This window comes from Gymnoscopelus microlampas (assembly GCF_963454915.1).
Source record: "Gymnoscopelus microlampas genome assembly, chromosome: 14".
Classification (NCBI taxonomy): domain Eukaryota; kingdom Metazoa; phylum Chordata; class Actinopteri; order Myctophiformes; family Myctophidae; genus Gymnoscopelus; species Gymnoscopelus microlampas.
This window is the reverse complement of record NC_139951.1, coordinates 25218363-25225208: the sequence shown is the minus strand read 5'-3', so window position 1 is coordinate 25225208 and position 6846 is coordinate 25218363.

Sequence of the window (6846 nt, the reverse complement as noted above, 5' to 3'; positions counted from 1 at the left end):
GCATGGCGATTTGACCCCCTACTTCTGAAAGATGAATCATTTATTGACGAAATGGAGGGACACATCTCATTCTTCTTAACCACAAACGACAATGGTGAGGTCGATGATGTGGTGTTGTGGGAATCCTTGCAGGCAGTTCTGAGGGGACATATAATAGCTTTTTCATCTGCCAAACGGCGGTCACAGGATCAGTCCCTCAGATTTATAGAGGCTACTATTACTCAATTGGACAAAGATTATCTAGCTACACCGTCACCAGAACTGTTGGGTAGAATTATAAAACTAAGATATGAATATAATTCAATTATTACAAAACAGGTCTGCTCCCAACTACTAAACTACAGACAGAAGATATTTGAAATAGGTGATAAGCCACACAAATTGCTTGCTAGACTGTTGAGGCAGTCACAAGCCTCTCAAGCCATTCTCTCTGTAAAAAATAAAAAAGGGGACCTAGTTACTGTCCCAAAGGAGATTAATAAATGTTTTGAGGAGTTTTATCGTGATTTATATAGTTCTAAAAGTACTTCTAGCCAGGCCGCAATTGATAGCTTCTTGGAGGAATGTGATCTACCTACTTTGGATGATGAGGCAGTATTAGCATTGGATGCAGATTTTACACTGGAAGAAGTTCAGCTCGCTATTCAGCAGTCACCAAATAACAAGGCCCCTGGGCCCGACGGTTTCGGGGCTGAATTTTATAAAGCTTATTCTGCTCTGTTGGCACCTCTTATACTTCGTATGTTGAATAATTCCAAAGAGATGGGCTCTTTACCAAAAGCTCTCTATCATGGTAGGATTTCTCTCTTGCTAAAAAAAGGCCGGGATTCAACTTTGGCTTCCTCATATAGGCCCATTTCTCTTCTTCCAGTAGAAACCAAAATTTTGAGCAAAATACTCTCCTCTCGCCTCAAGGAGTACATAACAAGAATCATTCATCCTGACCAGACCGGTTTTATGCCCAATCGCCACATTCAGTTCAACATGAGGAGGTTGTTTAATGTTATATATAATCCGGCTCGTAGCACAGAGGACGCGGTCGTGATCTCCCTTGATGCGGAAAAAGCGTTCGATCAGATTGAACATCCCTACATGATGTCTGTTTTGGCAAAATTTGGATTTGGACAAAATTTTATTAATTGGATAAAAATTATTTACAAAAAACCATCTGCCTCAGTCACCACCAACCAGAATGTATCAGAGCCATTCAAGCTATTTAGAGGCACGCGTCAGGGAGATCCGATTTCCGCTTATATCTTCGCTCTGGCGCTCGAACCGTTAGCGTCAAGAATACGAACTTGTTCAGAGATACATCCTATAATGCAATCTGGTACATCGCATAAAATATCGGCATACGCTGATGATGTGGTGTTGTTCATTTCGAAGCCAAGGTCTTCCATCCCTTCCTTGCTAAATCTTATAAATACATTTGGTTCCTTCTCTGGGTATAGGATAAACTGGACGAAAAGTGAGCTGATGCCTTTGTCACAGGTTGTGGACAGAACTTTTTTGGAGTCCACCCCGTTTAAAATTGTATTGGATAAGTTCACAAGTTTGGGTATAATAGTCACAAGTAAATTGAACCAGTTACTGAAACTAAATTGGGGGGACAAAATTAAGCAATTAGAGAAAAACATAGAGTTCTGGAATACTTTGCCCATTTCAATGGCCGGACGCATAAATGCCATAAAAATGGTAACTTTACCCAGATTCCTGTACATTTTTCAGTCAATTCCGATAAGTATCCCCCAATATTACTTTAAAAAATTGGACTCTGTTGTGTCCTCTTTTATCTGGTTTGGAAAAACACCCAGAATAACTAGGTCGCATCTATGTAAAAGTAGGAGTGAGGGTGGATTTGGGCTTCCTCAATTCAGATTGTATTATATGGCGGCTCAGCTGAATTGGCTTTCTTATTGGTATGAGTGTTATCCGGGCTATAGCCTGGAGAATATGCCTTCCTGGCTACAAATTGAGCATTTATCATGTGTAGGGTCGTGTCTACCAGCACTTCTCAATAGCCCTACTAAAATCAAGGGAATCACTTATGGACATAACCCTATAATTCAAAACGCTCTGAAGGTTTGGTCTCAGATATTAGCATTGATTAAGGCCCCTAAAATGTATCTATATACCCCCATATGTTCCAATCATGCTTTTAAGCCAGGATTGGTTGACCCTGTTTTCTTGGCATGGAGGGAGAAGGGTATTGGTTCTTTGAGAAATGTATATATTGATGACCATCTTGCATCTTTCCAGCAACTGCAGCACTCCTTTCAGCTTCCGGCATCACACTTTTTCCGTTTTTTACAGCTGAGACACTTTATCAGTTCACATTTCTCACAATATGAGCAAAAACCCCATAATCCTGTTCTGGAAGAAATGATGAGAATTGAGCCTTTTAGCAAAGGTGCGGTTTCTCGATTTTATGGCATATTACAGGCCCTGATTAGCCCTTCTTCACATTCATACAGGGACAATTGGCAAAGGGAGTTGGGCATGGAAATTTCGGACGACATGTGGGAAAATTGTATCGATAATATACACCGCAGCTCAATTAATGTCAGACACTCTTTAATCCAATTTAAAGTTGTTCATAGGCTGCATTTCTCCCCAGCTAAATTGAATAAGATTTTTCCCAATTCTTCTCCCATGTGTGGGAAGTGCTCCATTGAACAAGGAACTCTGTCTCACCAATTCATTACATGCCATAAATTGCAAAATTTCTGGAGTCAGCTGTTCGACTTTCTTTCCAAAGCTTATAAAAGGGAACTTCCCCCTGCCCCTTTGACAGCTCTTTTTGGAATTGTGGAACCAGGAATGGCCCTCAGTAAATATGTAAACCAGGCTATCTCACTATCTACCTTGTTAGCCAGGAAGTTAATTCTACAGGCCTGGAAATCAGAGAAACCCCCGACAATCAATATGTGGCTAAGGGAGCTGGGAGGAGTGTTGCACCTGGAGAGGATAAGGTTCACTCTATCTGATAGGGAGCCCCTATTTCAGAAAATCTGGGCACCTATCATTGGGTTGCTAGATGAGATGACCTGAGTGAATATAGTGTCGTGTTGCCCCCGGAGTGGTACCTGTTGTATGCCTTTATATTTTAATAGATCTTGATGCTGTTCGTTTTGCCCTTTGGATGTGTACTGTCATCAGCCTCATGTTGTTTGTATGTCATTCAGTGTAGTTAAGTTGTGTATGATGTTGTTGTGTTTTGTATGTCTCTGTTTTGTTTTATGTTGTTTTTTTGTATTTTCTTTATCTGTGCAAATCCTGTTGTCGATTTTTTTGAAAAACTCTTATGTGAAAAAAAACAAAACTGCAATAAACAGATGTTTAAAAAAAAAAGTATAAAAGGTTAAAATTATTGTGATGCTATATTAACACATTTTGCTGGGGACCCCCTGGAACCCCCCCAAGGACCCCTGGGGTTCCCCGGTCCCCACTTTGAGAACCGGTTAGGTAGAGGGTTAGAGTGAGGGACGGTTACAGTGAGGGAAACAGTATGAAATAGACAGAGAGTAAATGAGCAAATAGGGAGAGAGTGGGGGGAGTGTCAGAGTCAGAGCAAGAGAGAGAGAGAGAGAGAAGGGTAGCTGTTTCTCCTTGATTTTCGGATGTCACAGGAAATTGCGATAAAGCCTCTCCCTCACCCATTTGGAGATTTCTCAGCCTTTGGAGAGCAACATTTTCCTTTTTTCAACCCATTCTATCCAGAAATAGTCCTCACCCTGAAAATGCATAGCTGGCAGAAAGGGTATTAAAACGGAAAACCAATCGAGCCGCAGGGATCATGCGGAGCGCCTCATCTTAATGCCAAAACGGCGTGATATGAGCCATGATACACGCGTGGGTTTTACATCCGTACGTGTCACATCCATAACATCCAACGTTTATGTGACTTTACACCGCAGTTTAGAGGACTTTGTTTTATGATATCTAGCGCCGTAAAGCTGACGAAGGATATGATCAATGGGGATAAAATACGACAAACCTTGAAGTATTACTGCCTCATAAAAGGCGTACATCAAGCTATATTACTGCTAACCCGTGGAGCCCACGCCAAACACAGGGCCGGCATTGTCTGGTGTTTTTGCAATTCAAAGGACATATTGATCTATGTTAACACGAATCCATTTCTGTCTTATTTCCCCCAAGACTTTAGTCTCTAAATCCTGTACTTATTGAACTGTTACCTCACCACAGATGGACACGCACACACAGCGAAACACAGTTTTTCACTTGCCACCTCTAATCTCTATGCTACTGTATAGTCTATACGCAAACACGCACGCGCACGCACACGCACACGCACACGCACACGCACACGCACACACACACACACACACACACACACACACACACACACACACACACACACACACAAATGTGTTGAATTCGAGCCATGGCTGGCATCCTCTGTTTATAATATGATCTGGTCTGTGAAAATTAAGTGACACCTCCAGGCACAGACCCTCTCTGTTACAGATATGCCAAATGTAACCACATTAACGCTGGCATTTTGGGCATGCCATTATTGGCAAAAATATTCATTCCATTCATTTACAACAAATATATACAAAAATAAAAAAGTAAAAATAGCACATCTACAAGCTTGTGGATCGTCTACTACTGCATGTTCACTATTCATCGTATGATGAATAGGGCTTAAGTGGTTTTAAATATCAATGTGTTGTGTGTTCTGTGGCATGTGTCAAACAGATGTGGCAAGTATTCAACAGAAACAAAACAGCCAAAAAATGCAATGTTTCAAAGCCAGAGAGACATCAGTTGAAACAGTTATACTGTACATTCTTTCTCTCTCTCTCTCTCTCTATCTTTCTGAGACCCTCCATCTCTTGTTTCCTTCGCCCGTCTCTCAGCTGGGGTATTGCAGAACAGAGGGCCTGCTGTGTCTTTGTGCGTTGAAGACAAAAGCTCTGTTGTAACAAGTGCTGGTGTGTGTGTGTGGTGGTCCAGGCAGGTGGCTAGCCTTGATTGCATTAGAGCGATGACGTGCTCGGTCCTCCAGGGAGGAGGAGGAGGAGCGAAGAGACTAAGTGAGACACGAGGAGCAGGAAGAGAGGAGGGGGGGTTGGGGGGGGTAGGTGAGGGGGGGGGGGCTGCCAGCACCTCGGTCCGTCGTAACGACACATCTAATAATATGCCAGACCTACATATGGAAGGGTGAGATGAAAGGGCGGGGGGGATTTGTAGGTGTGTGTGTGTGTGTGTGTGTGTGTGTGGGGGGGGGGGGGGGTTAGCGCGGATCGTGACAGACCTAGCAAATATAAAGATGAATGAAATTGCGGGTCAGAAGAGGGCCTCACAGAAAGAAAAAAAGAGAAGACATGTTAGGGGCCAAGTGGGGATTGAGATGGAGCAATTGAGGGTGTAATTGAGGTGAAGGTGACGGGAGAAAGTGTCTCACAACTAAAATCAGCCTTCCAGATCAGGTGTTGGATGGAATAATGTCTTATGTGTGCCTTAAATGCTAGTATTATTCTCCTGTGTGTTTTGTCATATAGCCTAGTAAGCCTACCCATATTTAGTACCAGGTTCCATAACACCAGGGTTGTTATGTCCTCCTCTGTCTGTTGTGAGGAACAGGAAGTGTTTCATCCCTCTGTGTTCAAGAGAGAACGACCCGACCACTCGATGCGTCTCTACTTCTCCCTGTCAACTCATGCAATAAATGTACAGTATATAGGTACGTGTCTCCATCTACTTTTGTGTCAACATCCTGTTGTTTTACTGGCTTCCAAAGTCTGTTCCGAAGCTTCTGTTTGTTTGCTTCCGACACAGAATATCACTAGAAATGTGCACTCAGTGGAGTGCAAATCTCCGCCAGGAGGCACGCCCCTACCTCCCTCAGTGTCGTGCAAGTTGCCAAAACAAAGTCAAGATGACTCTGTTTTGGCATTGAGAATAAAAAACATTTTATAGCTTGAAATATCCAGTGTGTTTCACACAGTTGCTGAGCCACAGAGGACACTGTAGCAACCTGGCTCAGGCTGGGCGAATCAGTTTGGGTTAATTAACATTTTATTTCCCTAAGATGAAAATGAAATGAGGAGTGAAATGATTTCTTGTGTGCTTCCGTGACTGAGCATAAATGTTTAAAATCATTGGTCGGAAAGTCACATGATTGGTTTGGTCATGAGAATCACGACCCCATCCCCAGTGCATACTGTACACACACCATTCACACTATTTCCATCTTCTGCCCATTACCACAACCTGGTTTATAAGTAAGCTAGCCAGACACGTTAGTTAGCACTGTCATCCTAGGAGTCTTTACACATTGTATTATAAGATCTAGAGATCGCTACAGTACTGGAGATTTGTGGATTTTAGTGACCTACTGTAGGTTGCAGTTCCTCCTATTTTGACGACACTGAGGCCGATTCTACAAATGCCTTCTAAATCAGTAGTTCTCAAACCTTTTTAAGTTAAGGATCCCCAAATGTATATATTTGGCCATGGACCCCCCCAATCTGATTTTTTTTTGTGCCAGGGACCCCCCTGAAGAGAAGATTTGTGTTAAAAAATTCAAACTTATTACACTTTGTGACGCACTGTGAGCTTCTATATCTGCTATTTTTGAGAACCACTGTTCTAAACTTATTATATATGAATAGCTCAAATCTAAAATGACACAGATGCTTATCATGTTTTAATGGGTTAACATGAATCCCTAACCATGACTTTGCATATTGTTTCAATGCTTTTAGAATGAGTATGTACTGTTTACTGTACGAGTGAGGGACTCATGACCTCATTACTTGTAAAAGTCCTGGCTGCAGCCCCCTGGGTATGCTTATTGATCTGCTTAAGCGTATG